A 17,168-nucleotide genomic window follows, 5' to 3' on the forward strand; every position below is an offset into this window, starting at 1 on the left:
AAACAATTCCTGCTCCAGCTGGGCACCAAGGACAAATGAGCCAAATCTCAGCCCAGGAGCACAAACCCCGTGGGCTGGAGAGAGAAAAACAAGCAGGGTGGGACTGCCTGGGCTAAAGCTGGGCTGGGACTTAACTTGTAATTAACTCCAGCAGGGAGTTAACAGGGCAAGGGAAACAACTTTAAGCTGAAGGAGGGCAGGTTTGGATGAGATATTAGGAAGAAATTCCTCCCTGAGGCCCTGGCACAGGGTGCCCAGAGAAGCTGTGGCTGTCCCTGGATCCCTGGAAGTGTCCAAGGCCAGGCTGGATGGAGCTTGGAGCACTCTGGGATAGTGGAAGGTGTCCCTGCATGGATTTGGAATAAGATGATCTGGATGGTCCCTTCCAACCCTTCCAACCCAAACCATCCTGCACCTCCATGATTCTGTGATTTTCCTCTGCCACGTCATCCACTCTTCACCACCCTTCACCTTCTCCAAAACTGACACTGGAGCACCTCCTTTGGTGAAAACGTGGTGGCATCACTAAGATCCTCAGAGAGGAACCTCTGGAGCTGTGCTGGCTGATGCCTGCAGAGGTTTAGGCCTGGATTTTCAGAACTGAAGCATTTTCAGATTGGGATGAGGGACATTTCTGCTGGCCCTACTTGAACATGGAGCTCTTCACACCATGCTCACACTCTTCCTTCGTTACACAAACAGAGAATCCAAAATCCTATGTGGTGCTACCCCACAACTACAGGGGGTGGCATTGGTGCCACAGAACTTCTACAGCATGGGCTGGATGAGCTCTGGCAGGATAAGGGCATGGCCTGCACCATCAGGAATGGATAAAGGGCATCCAGGAGATGTTTTTTCTTAATCCAGTTCCATCTGTGGAGAAAGAAGAAGAGTGAAAAGGGCTCCAGAAAACCAGACATTGTTTGGAAGGAGGGGTGGAGAAGCAGGTCACAGCTGCTCCTGGTAAGAGCTCTGCAGAACCTTAAAATTACTCAAAGAGGAAGCCTGGCCATTTATCCCACGCCAAGGAAACACCAAAATACCTCAGGTAAAAAGACATTAATGGGGTTCCCCCTTCTATTCTTCCAGGACAATAATTTTGGCCAGATTTTGCACTCGTTCAGAGGTGAAATTCCAAAACCCTGGAGGTGCCCACTGTCCTAGGCCCATCCCACACATCCTGCCACTGGGAATTACCCAGCCCTGGGGCAGATCTCTGCCTGGAATTCTGAAATGGTTGTTCAAGCTGAAGGCCTGGATCACATTCAGAAGTTACAGCAATGGGAACATGGTGGTTTGAACATCCCAAGGATATTTAAAATATAAGAATCAGTAAGTACCAACAGATGGCCCACAAAGTCTGGATGGGAATAATGAGCACAAACACCAGATTATTTCCACAACCAGCAATTCCATCCTGTCAGTGCTACTGAGCCAACAATGGGATAACCTTATCCCATTTCCCACAGGTGACAAACAGCACTGTCACAGACATATTTTATGAAAAATCCTTTCATTAGGATCTTTTCTCCTGAGAAGCTGAGAAGCTTCAGCTTCTCCATCTTTTGCTGCTTTGGAATGTGATTTGGAGAATTGTTCACCCAGCATGGGAAATTGTTTTTACTTGATGACCAAAGACAGCCAGATGTGTCGAGGCTGTGAGCAGTCACAAGATTTTATTATCATTCCATTCCTTTCCTTTGATAGCTTTCTGATGTCTCCTTTCTCTTTTCTTTTAGTGTAGCCTTAGTATAACATTTTCTTTTAATATAATATATATCATAAAATAATCAACCAGCCTTCTGAAACATGGAGTCAAGATTCTCATCTCTTCCCTCATCCTGGGATCCCTGTGAACACCAGCACAGAGCACAACAAGGAACACACCCTGCAAGTGTCACACCCTGCAGGTGTCACACAGAACAGCTCTAAGATCCAGCACACCACCTCTGACAGCAGACTAATAAACTTGAGGACCAGCAATTTTTCAACTAATATAATGAATATTTACAACAAATTCATTCTAATGGCTTCTTGTCCTTCCTGGCAGACACTGAAAATTCCTTGACTTATGGTGAGCACAGTTTAGCAACAAGCAGAAAATCAGTGTGGTATCAACATTATCCTCATGCTAAATCTAAAATAGAGCTCTGTACCAGCTGCTAGGGAGAAAATTAACTCTGTCCCAGCCAAAATCAGGACACAAAGTAACGAGCCCCAGTTTCCTCTCCCTTTTTGGGGACTTTCCTTGTCCAAGCTGTTCAGTCTCTCTTGTTTCCAGTCAGAGGGATACAGCTTCATGTCTGACAGGAAATTTAACAGAGGCAGAGGGGTCCTTGATCCCAAAGCAAGGATGCTCAGTGCTACACAGGCCTGACACACCAGGCACACGGATCCCAGCTTCAAAGAGCAGCTCGTTGTCATCTGCACAGCAGCTGGGGCCAGGGCAGCTTTTGAAGATGCCCACCAAAGACATTCGAGCCCTAACCCCAGATAAAAAAGAATAAACACCCTCCTGAGGTGACTTCTCTTTGCTGATCAAAGTCAGAGCGAGTGCTGGGGGTGTTTGGGAAAATCCCAGAGCTGGGCTCACTTCATACAAACTCCAGCTTTTAGCAAAGCCAGGGATTTTCTCCACGGCTCAGCACAGAGGCAGGCTCCCCTCCAGGAGATCAACCTTCCCTGAACTGGAGAGGGCCAGAGGAGCCTTGGGTTAGACCTGCAAACTCCTTCTAAGAAGGAACCTCCTGGAGGCACAAGGAGCTTAAAGAGCCAAGAAATAGCCAGGGAGTTGGTCAGGCTGGTTATTTTTCTAATCCCAGAACTGGTTTCTCAGCAGTGAGCACGAAACCCTCCTGCCCTGAGATTAGAAGATCCCCACAGGATGTGTCATCCAAGAGGTGTTTTTGGGATCAAGCCCAGGTGACCATAGGGACAGAGAGGAGCTGTAAGCACCATTGCACAGTTTTAAACGTAATGAGTTTAAGCTGAAGGAATGAGATTTAGAGGGGATATTAGGGAGAAAATCTTCCCTGTGAGGGTGGGGAGGCCCTGGCACAGGTTCCCAGAGGAGCTGTGGCTGCCCCTGGATCTCTGGCAGTGTCCAAGGCCAGGTTGGATGGGGCTTGGAGCAGCCTGGGATGGTGAAAGGTGTCCCTGCCTATGGAACTGGATGGGCTTTAAGATTCTTTCCATCCTGAATAATTCCATGATTCTGTGATTCAGTCCCACTTTCTCAAGCCCCTCTGTGCCCTTCCCAGCACTGCTGGCACCACGGGCAGCCCAGCTGTGGCTCTCGTGGCCCAGGGACCAGGCTGAGGTGCCACCCTCCCTGGGGGCCAGGGTCAGGCCAGTTCTCCTTCAGCACCTGAGACTGGACAGACCTGCAAGCAGCAGGGACCAGAAAGCTTTGTCCTTGCAGGAGCAAAGAGGGGAAGCTTGGTTTGGAGAAACACCAGCCCTCCTGAGACATTCCCAACTCCCTGAACAGTTCCTTCTGCTGGAGCTGTGCCCAGGATGAGGCCAGGCTCTGGATGGAGACATTTTTTTATCTGCTTTGCCCCACAGAGCTGGTACTTTGGGTCAGGCAGAGCCTTTGGATGAAGGTTTGATATCTGGCTGTACTCACTGCAGCTCCCACCACCTCTCCACTCCCTCTAACACTGACCTCCAGCTGCTCCAGGCTGGTGGGAAATGATGCCTCAGGTTTCACCTTTTATATTTTCAGACTCTGTGCTGCTTTAGTGTGTGGGGCTTCACATCAGGGCATGGTGAGCTCTGTGCACAGAGCAGGGAGACAAAACAATTCCTGCTCCAGCTGGGCACCAAGGGCAAATGATCCAAATCTCAGCCCAGGAGCACAAACCCCGTGGGCTGGAGAGAGAAAAACAAGCAGGGTGGGAGTGCCTGGGCTAAAGCTGGGCTGGGACAATGAACTGCAAGGTGCAAATGGAGCAGAGCTGATCCCAGGGAGAGACCCCGGGAGCGCTCGTGCATTTTGGGGCCTTTTTGGGTCATCTTGGGTGCAGCCCTGGCTGGGCTCTGGTGCTGCCCAAGGTGCATCCATGGAGGAGATCCTTGGAATCAATCCCTGCTTTATTCTTTAGCTCTGTCCAGCCTCTGCTCTAGCTCAGCCTGCACAAGGCATCAGGACCTGCCAGGAATTTTGTCACCTTCCCCAGGGAGTAACCCTGAGCAAACATCTGCTGCCCACAGCTCTCATTCTCTCATCCACACACTGCAAAGACTTTGGGGACCTTCCCTAGAGCTGAACCCATGCTGAGCAATCCCACCCTTGACTCCATAGAAAGCAGGGCTGGGATGAGGCACAGCAAAACCATACCTCAAGTAAAAAGACATTGATGGGGTTCCCCCTTCTATTCTTCCATGGTGATAATTTTGGCCGGATTCTTCACTTGTTCAGAGGTTAAATTCCAAAACCCTGGAGGTGCCCACTATCCAGGCCCATCCCACACATCCTGCCACTGGGAATTATCCAGCCCTGGGATGGATAATTCTCCTCTCTTGTCCAGACTTCCCTGCCAAAAACTAGGGCAGCTACAGGCACACCATCTGCATGCTTAACTTCTGCTGTCAGTCTGCAAAAAAAAAAAAAAAAAATAGCTCCCAGTAGTGCAAATTTCCCAGGAAATGGGATTTATTCCCCCCTTAGCACTGTGGGTTTGCAGGCAGTGCCTGTCCCCAAGGACAGCATCTGCAGCACAGGAATTCCCTGTGTGCCACCAGATCCTGCTGCTCCTGCCTGGGAATTCTGGGAGCCTGGAGCTTCCCACTGCAGCCCTGTGCAGTTTGCTGGGTTTGGAGAGCAGGATTCCAAGGAAAAGAGCAGAAGCTGCTGCTTTCTGCATCTTAATAAGCACAAAATACCTGTCTGTAATTCTGTGTATCAGCCATGCAGCAGCCTCAATGAAACTGGAGCAGTTGGAATATTTTGGAGCTGTTTTATTGCACATTTCACCATTTATTGCTTTAGAAAGCCAGAGCAGCAGCCCCACTTTTATAAAGACAAGGTACAAGGCAAGTACCTGAGTTTGCAACTGCTTTTACAAAATGTTCTTAAAGCTCAAAATGCCCAGGGGAATCTCCCAGTGCTGCTTTCCCCTGATTTGCCAATTGTTCCTTTGATTAAAGGTGGGGGAGTAACACATTAGACATGCAAGGTCAAAGATCATGTGTGGTGTAACAGCACACGCACAAAAATTGGGGAGCAAAAAGGATCTGTGACAAATTGAGGTCACTTGTTTTTGTCATTTTTTAATCTTCCTTTTTTATGTCTCTGTATTTATCAGCTTCTATTCAAAAAAAAAAAAAAAAAAAGGAGGGAAAAATGTCTTTGGTTTTTGTGGTTTTTGGACTTTATTTCCTTAAAAAGCAAATGTCTTGATTATAACTTCCAGCTAAACTCTGGTAATCTGCAGGATTTTCTGCAGTGGGGAGGGCTGGTACAAGCCTTGCAATCCCTGCCAAAGTGGAGGGACTGGGAATGCTCCCAGAGCCACCCAGCCTGTGTTCAATCTGAAAGGACATCAATAAAACATGATCTGCCTCCCTTCAGCTGGCAGCAACTCATAAATAATAAAACCCTTAAGAGGTGGAGTCCAACGTGGACTGAAACAGGAGGAGAAAAACCCCTGGAAATGATGTGAGAGAAGTGAATTTAGGAACTCCAGTGGTTTGTTCGGTGCTCCCCTTCCCACTGCAGCACAAAGCATCACCTGAGACAGCAGGGACCCCTGGGGGAGGAGACGTGGCCCAAATCAATGGCAGCACACAAATCCAGGGCTGGGTGTGCTCCTCCTCCCTGTCCTGCCAGTCCTGCCCAGCCCGTGGTGTCCCCCTGGGCCCGTGCAGGCTCGTGTGCTGTCACAGAACAAGTGCCACACTGTCAGAACGGTGTCACAGCAATTTGTTGCACACAGATGGGGAAGTGCAGGTGTGGGAGAAACCTTCAGGTGTGCCTCCCACAGGCTGAGAATCCCCCCATGAAAGCACTGCCTAGCCCTTGACATGAAGTTAGAGAACGGAATGGTTGGGATTGGGAGAGAACTTAATTCACTTTTAACCCACAGGGCACCCTCCACTGTCCCAGGTTACTCCAAGCCCCATCCAACCTGGCCTTGGACACTTCCAGGGATGGAACTGACACAACTTCTCTGGGCAGCCTCTGCCAAGGCCTCACCACACTCACAGGGGAGAATTGCTTTCTAATGTTCACCCTAAATTTCCCCTCTTTCAGTTCACACCCAATCTCTGTCCCCTGACCACTCCTTCCAGCATGACCTCTTTCCAATAACTACAAATGTCTTGGTTTGAAAAGACAGGTGTCATTATTGTGATTTTGAAATTAAAGGGCTCTCAGGCAAAGATACGGGAGCAGGAATAATAGTTCTTTAATAGGAAAACTAAAAATGCAAATGCAATAATACAAAAAAACCCCAAAACTGCTGCCAGAGTGAGAGCAGGAGCTGACCCTCTGTGTGTCAGGGTGGTGGCACAGTCCCATCCCAGGGGGCTCAGGGTGGTGGCACAGTCCCATCCCAGGGGGGCTCAGGCTGGTGGCACAGTCCCATCCCAGGGGGGCTCAGGGTGGGGGCACAGTCCCATCCCAGGGGGGCTCAGGGTGGGGGCACAGTCCCATCCCAGGGGGGCTCAGGGTGGTGGCACAGTCCCATCCCAGGGGGGCTCAGGCTGGTGGCACAGCCCCATCCCAGGGGGCTCAGGCTGGTGGCACAGTCCCATCCCAGGGGGGCTCAGGCTGGTGGCACAGCCCCATCCCAGGGGGGCTCAGCCCTCCTGCAGTGCCAGCTGTGCTTCTGCTGGAGCAGGGATCCTGCACAAGGGGGGAGTTTTCCTCTGCAGCTCCAGGGCTGCTGGAGATGGGCCTGCTCTCCCTCTGGGAATGCAGGGCAGGAGAAAGCTGCTCCTCTGGGAATGCAGTGGGCAAAGGCTGCTGGGCTGTTCCCAGGGCAGACTGGATCCAGGTAGGAATGCTTGGCTCCTCCCCTGGGCAGAGCATCTCCCCATGGGATGGTGGAATTTGATCAGCCCTGCAGGGAAACTCAGTGGCCATGGACAGCAGAGATCTCCTGGAGGGAGGATGGGCTGTGGGAGAGATAAAGAAAACTGCCCCATGAACAGAAGATAATTGCTGTACTTCTGACAGATGGCAATAGAACTCACACCCCAGCCACATCTTGTAACCTTAGACAATAAGGATTCTGATTTTCCTCCCAGCAATGAGGGGCAGAAATTTACCTGGAGAGCTATAAATGGACTTTATGTTGTCTGTGGAGGAGAAGCTCTCACCAAGGCCATGCTCTGCCCATGACCACCATGGGGTGTACTAAGATTGGCAGTACATGTATTAATGCACCAGAGCTTCAGAGAGCAACACACTGGAGCACAAATAAGAGAAAATAGACACCTCCACTTGACTTCAATAATGTCAGCAGAAAAGGGTCAGCAAGGGGTAAAAGGTTCAGGAGTGAAAACTGAGCCACAGACTTGGTCACAGATCAGAAAATTGAATCAATAAATGATTAATAGCCTGGCTTATACAAACTGAGGTAAGTCAGTGCTGTAAAGAGTTCTGGGGATCTGCTGCCCGGAGGTGAAGGTTGGATGCTGTTCCTACAATTTTCTTCAATAAACTCATGTCATTTTATATTTGTTTTAATAAAAGAGGGTTGGTTGCTGTGGCTGTGTCCATGCTTAAGCTCCTACCTGTAAAAACCCTGCTCTTGGGAAACTGAATTTTATTACGTTTGGGGAGATTTATTTTCTGCTGATTGCAAAGGATCTTCAAAGAAAGAGTTGAATCTGAATCTCCATTTTTAATCTAAAGCTTTATTTCCTTTTGCATTGATTTTCATCTGTTTTGTGGGTTTTTTTCATCTCTCCTACTACACAAATATCACAAGTGGCATAACAGTGTCAGGCAGGAATTCTTAAGTCGTATTGAATTACACTTTATTTACTAATTAGGATATGTTTAGCATTTTAAGCAAACATTTGCTTTTTCCCTCTTTGTTTGAGAGACTCTTTTTTCTTCTGAGGGATTGCTTGAACTCTCTGTGCTTCTGTGTCAATCTGGGGAGTGCAGTAAGATCCAGAAGCCTGAAAAATCCACTTCTGCATCTGCTGCTTCCCTGGTGTTTTCAGTTCAGCAATGGCTGAACTTGGGCTGCAAATTTAAATTGCTCTCAAGCACATTTTAGTGCAGTCTGCACTCAGATCCATTGAGGGAAATCATAGAGCCCTCAAGGAGTTTGGGTTGGAAGGGACCTTAAAAATCTGGTTCTAACCCCTTGCCATGGCAGGGACACCTTCCACTGTCCCAGGGTGATCCAATCCCCATCCAGCCTGGCCTTGGACACTTCCAGGGATCCAGGAGCAGCCACAGCTGCTCTGGGCACCCTTTGCCAGGGCCTCATAGGGAAGAATTCCTTCCCAAAATCCCATTCAAATTTACCCACAGCAAACTTCTGAGAAGGACAAAATACCAGGTTGGTTCCATGGTGCCACTTAGCACACTCAGATTTCATCTTTTCATCTACTTTCAGTCTTCAGCTGCCCTCAAAATCCCAAAACTGGCACTGAGATTTTGAATTTAAGTGACTAGTGGAAATGTGGGGAAATTCAGAGGGGCTCCAGGGCTGCTAACATAGCCAAAAAGGGGTGGCAGAGATGGAAAAAAGCCCAAATCTTGTGACTGGAAGCCCAAGAATCCTGGCACTCCACAACAAGTGGGAGAGAGGATCAGGCAATGCACTCATCCATCGTTGTGACAGCATCTCTACAGGCAGCACTTTCCATCTGAACAAGCCTCGTGCATTTGTCATAGTACCTGTCCCCAGAATCTGCAGAACACTGCTCAGCTTTGTATCTACACATTCCCCTCAACCCTCTTGGTGAGAAAACAGAGATAAATGAGTGTCCTGTTGTCTTGGTTTGAACAGACAGGTGTCTGCTAAGGAAGGCAGGAACCTCCCTTGAAATGGAAAATGTAAAGCCCCTCCCTCTGAATTATTATAATTTTGAAATTAAAGGGCTCTCAGGCAAAGATATCAGAGTCAGAATAACAGCTCTTTATCAGGAAAATTAAAAATATAAATGCAATAGTACCAAAAAAAGGACTTCCAGAGTCAGAGCATGCCCTGGCCCCCTGTGTGTCAGGGTGGTGGCACAGTCCCATCCCAGGGGGGCTCAGGGTGGGGGCACAGTCCCATCCCAGGGGGGCTCAGGCTGGTGGCACAGTCCCATCCCAGGGGGGCTCAGGGTGGTGGCACAGTCCCATCCCAGGGGGGCTCAGGGTGGTGGCACAGTCCCATCCCAGGGGGGCTCAGGGTGGGGGCACAGTCCCATCCCAGGGGGGCTCAGGCTGGTGGCACAGTCCCATCCCAGGGGGGCTCAGCCCTCCTGCAGCGCCAGCTGTGCTTCTGCTGGAGCAGGGATCCTGCACAAGGGGGGAGTTTTCCTCTGCAGCTCCAGGGCTGCTGGAGATGGGCCTGCTCTCCCTCTGGGAATGCAGGGCAGGAGAAAGCTGCTCCTCTGGGAATGCAGTGGCCAAAGGCTGCTGGGCTGTTCCCAGGGCAGATTGGATCCAGGTAGGAATGCTTGGCTCCTCCCCTGGGCGGAGCATCTCCCCATGGGATGGTGGAATTTGATCAGCCCTGCAGGGACACTCTTCCCTTGTGCAGGATCCCTGCTCCAGCAGAACCACAGCTGGCACTGCAGGAGGGCTGAGCCCCCCTGGGATGGGACTGTGCCACTACCCTGAGCCCCCCTGAGATGGGACTGTGCCCCCACCCTGACACACAGGGCTCAGCTCCTGCTCTCACTCTGGCAGTGGTGTTTTCTATTACTGCATTTTATATTTTGTTTTATTTTTCCTAATAAAGAACTGTTATTCCTATTCCCATATCTTTGCCTGAGAGCCCCTTAATTTCAAAAGTATATTAATTTGGAAGGAGGGGGTTTACATTTTCCAATTCAAGAGAAGCTCCTTCCTTCCTTAGCAGACACCTGTCTGTTCAAACCCAGACAAAGCATCTCTCCATCACTGGATAGGATTCAGCCAGGTTGGTGTGAGCCAGATGTTTCCTGGGTGAGGAGCTGGCAGCCAGACTCACACTGTTTTTCCTGGCATGAACATCAAAGCTTTCCTTGCTTGGTCTCAGCCTCTACAGTGCCCTACAGGAGTTTGTTCCTTTTCTCTTAGTGGTGCTCAAAGAGCTGGTCCAGACCTCTCCAGAGAGTTGCCCTAACCCAAGGAAACCTCATTTTCTCCGTGCAGTTTCAGCTCCAAAGTCGTGACATCTCAACAATGGATCAGAGCTGTGATGTCTCCTTCAGCTCCATTTCTGCCCTGACATCTCATCCTGATGCAATGAAAGGAGCAGCCCAGGAGGCTTTCCAGCTTTCCCAGCTTTCCCAGCTTTCCCAGCTCCTGGGTACCACTGCTGAGGAGCCTCTGATCGCTGTTAGTGATGCTGGCTCAGTTAAATTCACCAAATCCTAATACAATGAGCAGGGGAGTAACTGACTTGGCTTTATTTCCTCTCCTCTGGGAACACACAGCATTCCCTCAAGGCACTTTGAGGTCGTGTGTAACTCCACAGCTTTAACCACCTTGCCACATACCCCCATATCAGAAAATGAGAGAAGTTTAATCACATTTTTCTTCCTAAATTGCAGCTTCCAGGCAATGTGGTGACCTACGGCTGGAAATCTTCTTTACAAAGGCTCTTGATTTATTTTGATGAAGATGGATAAGCCCATCCTGTATTCCCAGCAGAGGAGGGCATTTTAGGATTGATATGCATCGCTGTGACATGTGCCTCTGGTGGTGCAATCACAATTTCCAAATGCAGGCAGAGGAGGACTGGATGGGGACTATTAAATCCCTTTTTTGATTACAGGTCTCATAGGGGAACAGCTTGCAGCTTATTCAGCAGTTTGAACATTTGGTTTCCTCTTACTTTTTTCTTTTTCCATTTTATCTCCACCAATGGGAAAATAAGGATAAAAGGAGGACAGGGCAGAAAGAATATGAACCTTGTACCTCCATCCCAAGGTGGGTGAGCACTCATTGCTCACTTATTTTGTTTTGGCGACTTTACTTTTTATTTTTTGTGGATGTATAATGTGTTTGTACATAATCAATCACGACAGAGTCTCTCTCAGATGAGTCCCTCACCTATTCCAGGTATATTTTCATTTGCCAAGTTTTCTGGTGTTGAAAATTCAGAAAACTTTCCAGCATAAAATAAAATAAAATAAAATAAAATAAAATAAAATAAAATAAAATAAAATAAAATAAAATAAAATAAAATAAAATAAAAAAATCCTCTTCACTGCTGCTCATGTAATTTTCAGTATCCCAGAGGAGCAGCAGGGAGCTGAGCTCAGCACAAGCTGCCCTGGTTTGTCTAGATGTGTATTAGCATCCAAAAGATTAAAGATGCAGTGGGTATTTTGGATCCTGTGGGCCAAATTCTCTGCAGTTATGGCTCTCCTGAAAGCCTGAGGGAGGTGCAGCTCTGAAGGCAGCAGGGAAGGTGAGTGTGGCACCTCCTCCTGGCTAAAATGCACTTATTTAAGCCTGAGATTTTCCCCCCATTTTCCTTCTGTAGTCAAGAGAGGGAAATGGTCCCATCCAGAGGTGAATTCACCTCACCCTAAAATAAGAAACCAAGGTCAGTCTGACCAAGAGCCTTTGGCAGAGCTGTGGGTTAGAAAGGGATCCCAGGATGAGGAATCCAGGTGCAGGCACTCATCTGACCTCCAGATGCATGAACTGAAGATAAAACCCTTGCCCTGAATCCCTGTCCCTCCCCAGCACACCACGTGAAGGGACCAGACAGACCCTCCTCTTCCACATCACAGCCCCCACCCACACCTCAGGACTGGGGTGAGGGGAAAGGAACCTCCTTTTTCATCTCTGAAGGGAACATCAGGCCTTCTCCCACTCCCTGGGGCTAAGGGAAAAACCAACATCTGTGTGCTGAGGATGGGAAGAAGAAAAGCACAATGTCAAGGTTCTTTGGGAGAAAATTATCTTCCTGGGAAATCTGGGCCTGATTATCCCACCAGATCAGCCCACTGAAGCAACTGGGGCTTCCCAAGGCCACTCACAGAACAGAGGACAGAATCCAGGGTTTCCTGGACGTTCCAGGTGTGCTTTACCTTCCCTCAGGAACAGGTATGGAAGATATCTCAGGTGCACAAGAAAATTATCTTGGCTGAATCACATTCTATCCAAAGAGCTGCTTCCTGCTGCACCATTCCAGCAGTGGCAGCTCTGGGTCCCTGTTCTTGCAGGGGACAATTTCAGCCTGAGCTTCACTCATCACAGTCAGAGCCACTCTGTGCTCAGAGGCATCCACTGAGAGTTCATCTCTTTTCCTCTCGATTCTTTATCTTCTTTTCCTGCCTTTGTGAGGGTCAGGATTAAATGTGTGAGATGGAATTTCTTGTTGGGTCAGGTGTTTATCAGTTGTTATCTCTGTCACAGTCTCACAAACCCTGAGTTCTGCAGCACTTCACTCTCACAAACTAAAAATGGAGCCCCATCTCTCTCTCCAAGGCCTTTGAAGGATCAACTGCCCAGTTAAGAAATGACACCTCAATTATTTTCACTTTTAACCCAATAACCAACCACCCGTGGCTGCAATGGGGACTTTTTATCCAATGACACAAAACCACCCAAACCCATGGAGGAGAAGGTGAAGGAGAAGGAGAAGGAGAAGGAGAAGGAGAAGGAGAAGGAGAAGGAGAAGGAGAAGGAGAAGGAGAAGGAGAAGGAGAAGGAGAAGGTGAAGAAGGACCAGCCTCCACCCCAAAGCCTCCATCTTGCTTTATATCCATCACTATAAACCCTCAAACTCTGAGTTTCCCACCCTGTGATATCACACACTTCTATCCCAACTCCACACCCACAATCCCAGTTCTGCCATTCCATTCTGGAAGCTTCTCCACAGCCTCAGGTCAATGCAGTGTTCTCTTGGGGGTCAGTGCCTGGCAGCACAGAAATCTGAAATTCTCAGCAGCCAGGGCTCCAACATTTTCCCAAAACCAGGAAAATCACTTCACTTGTCAGTGAGACAGAAGCTTTTTGATCAGCCTGAGACAAGTGCCTGACAGAGCAAATCCCTCTGCCTGCTCAAGGTGCAGCCTGCAGTTTTCCAGACTTGGTTTGCTTTGTTTTCCACCCTCAGGTTTTTTGACAAAGCAGCACTGCAAAGTGGGACAATTCACACTCTGCCAGAGCCAGTCAGGAAACTTTCCAGCCCCTGTGAGCCTTGCCACATTAATTTATTTTTTAATCACAAAATGGTTTGGGTAGGAAGGGTCAGCAAAGATCATCCAGTGCCACCCCTGCCAGGGGCAGGGACACTTTCCCAGGCTTCTCCAAGCCCCATCCAACCTGGACTTGGACAGTTCCAAGGATCCAGGGGCAGCTACAGCTTCTCTGGGCACCCTCCCAGCCAGGAATTTTTTCCCAATAGCCCACCTAACCCTGCCGTTTTTCAGTTTGAAGCCATTCCCTGTGTCCTGTCCCTCCATCCCTTGTCCCCAGTCCCTCTCCAGCTCTCCTGGAGCCCCTTCAGGCCCTGGCAGGGCTCTGAGCTCTCCCTGGAGCCTTCTGGTGATCACTCCCAGCTCCCCCAACCTGGCTCCAGAGGGGCTCCTCTGGATTCACTCCAGGTCTGTCCTATGTCAGAGACCCCAGAGCTGGACACAGCAGGGCAGGTGGGATCTCTCCAGAGCAGAGCAGAGCAGAGGGGCACAATCCCCTCCCTCAAACTCTCCCCACGTGTTTTTGATGCAGCCCAGGGCACAGGTGGCTCCTAGGGCTGCAAATCCAAAGGGCTGGGGCTTGTCCAGCTCCTCATCCACAAACACCCCTCATGCCTTGTGCAGGCTGAGCTAGAGCAGAGACTGGACAGAGCTAAAGAATAAAGCAGGGATTTATTAAAACCCTCCATGGACCCACCTTGGGCAGCAGCAGAGCCCAGCCAGGGCTGCACCCAAGATGACCCAAAATGGCCCCAAAATGCACGAGCGCTCCCGGGGTCTCTCCCTGGGATCAGCTCTGCTCCATTTGCACCTTGCAGTTCATTGTCCCAGCCCAGCTTTAGCCCAGGCACTCCCACCCTGCTTGTTTTTCTCTCTCCAGCCCACGGGGTTTGTGCTCCTGGGCTGAGATTTGGCTCATTTGTCCTTGGTGCCCAGCTGGAGCAGGAATTGTTTTGTCTCCCTGCTCTGTGCACAGAGCTCACCATGCCCTGATGTGAAGCTCAGACCCACACACTGAAGCAGCACAGAACCTGAAAAATATAAAAGCTGAAACCTGAGGCATCACCCCCAACCTCCAACACCCCCTGATCCTCAGAAAGGAGTGAGAGCCTGAGGGAACAATCTTTGCTGTACAACAGCTGATGTGTATTTGTCCCTAGAAGTGCTCTGGGCATTTCTGGGAACATTTCAGCAGTCAGACCCTGGTCTGGGTCACACAGCTGTCCCCATCACCCTGGGATGTGGGACACCCCTTCCCAGGAGAAGAAAAGTGGAGAAGAACAGGTGACACCAGCCTATGACACGCCCCTGTTCCTGGGTTGTTCTCCTAAATGAGCAATTTCCAAACAAAAGAAAAAGGAGCATTCTTAAAGAGTTCAGATGTTTTGATGACATTTTTGAAAGAACCTATTTCCACCCACACAAGTTGTTCATTTGGAAAATTTCCCTAATTGCTCTTTTGTTATCTTAATTCTCCAACTTTGATCAGAGCACTTTGATTCAAATGAAATGTTTTATTCTGAGGGTTGCAGTAGCTCAAAACACTGCTTTCCCTAATTACCCTGATTGCAGAGTCAGGGCAATTAGCCTGCCTGGCACAGGAGGTGACAAATGGCCGAGTCACAGCTGAGGCACAGAGTCACCACGACTTCCCAGCCTGGATAAACCCAAAATGCTGCTTCTGTTTTGGCTGCTCTTGAGAGACAGGCAATGGAGATGGGCTTGAGAGTCAGGGGTTGATTCCAGCTCTTCCCTTGGGCTTTCCCTGAGGTTTGGGTGCCTCTCCCTGAGCTCCTCAGCCCACGTGAAATCAGCCAAGGGGTCAATTCACTTCATCTTTAATAGCACACATAAATAGCTCAAGCCTTTTGCTTCTAAAAGCACCAGCTTCTTCCCTAAATCCATTATCAGAGCCCAGGGATATTTATTTGCCCCAAATCAGTTTTTATTGTTATTTGAGAGCCATGGGACTCCACTGTGTGTTCAGCTGCCACTTCAGCAGGCACTGGGCACCTTGTGCATCCTTCCTGTCCCATACACATATTTAAAATACCCCAGATTATGTGAAAAGGTACCAAACACCTGTTCAGAGCTGATCACAAACTTCAAGAGATGGAGAAAACCATAATTCTCTGAAGAGTTTGCTCTAATAAGTGAACTGCTCTCAGTTTTCATGTTGTTCTCCTTTCTTTGTTGTGTTTTTGTCTAGATTAAAGAGCCCATTTAGCACCCAACCCCTCCCTGTCAGTGATGTCCTCTTAAAGGCAGCAATCAATCCCCCTCTGGACAGACTGTTTGGGAGGTCTTACTGCAAGATTGTGAAATAATTCCCATGGCAGGCAGAAAGAGGCAGAGCAGGGCAAAAATGAACTTAAACAGAAGTTGTTTCTTAAAGAGAATTCAATCCCAGGCAATGCACAGAACTCACAGGACTCGGATTTGTACAAAAACTCTTCTTAAAAAACAATTTCTGGTTCTTCCTAGCATCATTTCCAGAACTGAGTGTTGCTCTTGCATTTGGGAGTAGATAATATTCCATGCAATAGGAATTTCCTTTTCCCTCACATCTGCTCTTGGCCATCACAACCAAGGTGAGCTCACTAATAAAGGAGTTTTTTAGTGCCTCTGCAGTGGGAAAAACTCAGCACAGGGAAAGGGAGCTCTGCCAAACCAGCCAAATAGTTGAGGGGAAAGTAATTTGTTAAGTCACTGATTGTTTTTATTACCAAGCTTTCAACCTCTGTCGCTTCAAACAGGAGGAGCAGAGATTTTATTACCAGCATAAGCTAAAGCAGGGAAGTAATTATGTTAATGAGCCAGGCAGAGAGCTTGGTGAGGGAAATAAATGAGCTCCTGGGACACATCAGGGCACCATTTAGCAGGGCACAGGTGGCAAATGTCACCAAGGAATGAGAGATCTGCAGCAGCTCCTTGGGAGCAGAGGAGCAAACAGAGTTTGCTGTTCTGAAAAGGAGAAAATTTAAAAATAAAGATGTGGAATAAGTGGTCAGTGATCTGCAAAATATTCAGTTTGTTGCTTCAGATTCTATCTGAAGGTCATAAACCTACTGATTCATGGCTGAATGCCACACAGCTGCCTAAAAAGTGTCATCAGAAAATGAGCTGGCCTCTGGAAGTTTCTGCTTCTTGTGTCTGGTGTAGAAAGAGCCTGGATGACTAATTTGAAATTGTGTGTTATCTTTTAAACATCTGATATTAGACAAAAACTGTTCTTCTCTCTTGTTTCAGTAGGTGAAAGAGGATGGGCAGAGGAAATGCTGGCCCTGTTACAGAGGCTGCTGCTTGGACTGCCTGAGCTGAGCAGGATGGGCACCTGACTGATTTCTGACATTTTGTGCTTGTTTTTGTCTTCATGAAACGTTGTACATTGGAAGGTGTGCCTGCTCAGTGCAAGGGCGTTGGGCTAGATGACCTTTAGAGATCCATTCCAACCCAGACTCTTCCATGGTTCTATGATTTGGCTTCAAAATCAAGCCCTCCCTCACCAGGCAGGTCTTTCCTGTGTGTCTGCAGGACTGATGAGAGCACTCTTCTCCAAAGCAAGGGCATTTCAAGAACCCTCTACTTCCTTTGTTGCCAATAAATGGCTCCAAAGGAGGAGATAAGTCATCTTTCTCCCAGCCTGGCCCTCCCAAGCAGGCAGTAAACAACTCCAGCTGCTCAAGCTGCCAATTCCACAGGATGCCCACTCCATCCAAACCTCCTGCCAGCCCCTGTCACCCTCACAGGGCCACAGGAGCAGCCCACGATGGCCCTGCTGTCCCCAGGCTCCTCAGCATCAGGCTGACAACACCCTCTGCCTTGGTTTGAACAGACAGGTGTCTGCT

The sequence above is a fragment of the Haemorhous mexicanus genome, chromosome 1, assembly GCF_027477595.1.
Source record: "Haemorhous mexicanus isolate bHaeMex1 chromosome 1, bHaeMex1.pri, whole genome shotgun sequence".
NCBI lineage: Eukaryota > Metazoa > Chordata > Aves > Passeriformes > Fringillidae > Haemorhous > Haemorhous mexicanus.